The following is a 2367-nucleotide window of genomic DNA, read 5'->3' as shown; positions in this document are numbered from 1 at the left end:
ATTGAAAATGTAATGCTTAATTAATGAAAACTGGTTTACCCCCTTCATATTTATATAAACTTCAAATCCTGAGTATGTTCCCAAAGCTTTAATCAGTAAGCAATTCCTTTTTGAGTGTTTTCACAGTTGTTTCATACATAAACACAAGAGCCAATTTACATGTAGAAAATTCTAACAAGCAAAGAAAGCAATAAATCTGTTCTGCTGTAAGTGATCCAGGGAAAGTATGCTAGCTGGAGCACTGGGAGAACTTACTACTTACTTGTTTTACTTTAATTAATGCCATAACTTTTATTTGTGAACTCCTGAACAGGCAAACATAACACCGGCTTAGTGGCTCATTCAAAAATTTGTTTATCTGACAATATATAAACGTAAATTCATTTTCAGCTTGGTGTATAATAAGCTTCATGTTTGTAGTGTTATGACACGGGGTGAACCCTTTCACTAATTAAACCAAGCACACAGAAAAACTCACCTTGTCTTTTAATCTGTTAAAGTATGAGTGACAGAGAACTACCCAAATTCCACTATATAAAAAAAATTATTCTTTAACTTTAAAAGAGAATATTAAATAACAACTATTTACAGCTGAAAGCCTCTGTTATCTTAAAGATTTGTTATCTAGCTCCCACTCTGTAACAATATACTGATCCAATAAAGCCCCTATTAAATTTACAGCAAATCAATTTTCAAAACCAGCCAGCGGTGTTGATCCTCCTCTGACGATCTCGCTGGGTCATCTTTGGTCACATTTGACAGAATGTGACGAAAGTAGTCGTTCAAATGACAGATGGTGCTCTTTCTCTGGCTAACTGTCCAAAATGTCTGCTTTTTATAACCCAAAACGATGGATCAAATCATTGGTTTTAGTATCTTCGGGCATAATTTAAACACTGGCTAAATTCAAATTGTAGTACACTTTGTGCCTGCAATCAGCTTTCACTCTCTCTTAAAGGTACAGTACATGCCTTGAACTTCACAACAGTAAATACAAGAACATTTTCAAAATCGTAACTTGATATCCAATAAATCTACTTTCATCTTTCTGCTGGAATGGAAAACTCTGAGAGTGCATTGCTGCATGTAATTCACTGTCAAATATCAATTATAGTTATGACTTATACAATACATAGGTTTCAGACTTTGTGTTGCACCTTTTAATGTCTGCTTTATGAAGTATTTTGGATTAAGTTTGTACATTTTAGATAATGTGAAAATGCAAGTTTTTTTGAAGGCTACAGTGCATTGGCATGCAATTCAATGTACAATATATTTTTGGGTCACACACACTCTGAAATAGTGCTGTGTGACTTTAGTATTGAAAATGTTATAAGTAGGTCAGTCCATTCTGTTGCCAAGTGTATGAAATAATTTAAAATAAATGCATTTGAATTTTTTTTAAGCAGCAGTTCTGAATGCCCCTTTTTGGACTTATAAACAATCCAGCTTCTGACAAAATAAATCTGTGGGTGGAGGAAAGAAGCGATCCTGCTGAGGAAAAGTAACTCAAGTTCAATTTGAGGTAATACTTTTTAATCAATTATTTAAAAATTATTCTTTTTTTCTGCCAAATTGGGAGAAATGCCAAGCACTTTCTATCAAGAGGTTTTATCTGTCTCCGTGAGTATGATTAATTGTGGATTGGATAATTATTGTATTAATCATCCTTAATGCAAGTCATTAATGGTGGTCATGATGAACTAAGGGTATGACTATGACCTAAGCTTTAAACTCATTTTGTGATTTTTGAAATCCAATCTCAGCTGTGTTTTTTTTTCTCCAGTTTTAGTAGCAAAATTTATGATGTTGCAATTATAATGGAAGTAACTTCCTCAGCTTTTTTTCCCCCCTCTGTAAATGCATTGGGATCTTTGTCAGTGTTTGTGTGGAAGTGGACCAGGCTAGCTAAAAGAAATGGGGTAAAGTAACATTACTGGAGCAGTGTCAGCAGGATGGTGGGCATACCCAGAGTGTGGTAGGATGCTACACAGGGTGGATGCACACCTATGGAAAAGCAGTCGGAGGATGTGGGGGTGAAAAAGGTATGGTGATGGGTGGAGGTGTACAGAAGAAAGCACAGCCACCTATCATGGAGCACAATGAACAGTGCTGGCAACTTGTGGTAGGAAAGTGCACTGTATAGCTTGTTGAATTGGAAGGAGGGGGTGAAATAGGTGCTCAACTCTGAGAGTGGGATCAGAGGAAGAAGGAATATTTTTAAAAAATACATGTGATATATTTGTTCATTGCTGAAGTCCCTGCTTTAATTGGCAATCATCTCATTGTTGAAGAATTTACCCATTTAATGAAAAATTGGCACGCTACTGACTTGAGTACGACATTGAGCTCAATGCAGTAAAAGCA

This window comes from Hemiscyllium ocellatum, chromosome 12, assembly GCF_020745735.1.
Source record: "Hemiscyllium ocellatum isolate sHemOce1 chromosome 12, sHemOce1.pat.X.cur, whole genome shotgun sequence".
Classification (NCBI taxonomy): Eukaryota; Metazoa; Chordata; class Chondrichthyes; order Orectolobiformes; family Hemiscylliidae; genus Hemiscyllium; species Hemiscyllium ocellatum.
This window is presented reverse-complemented; position numbering follows the sequence as displayed.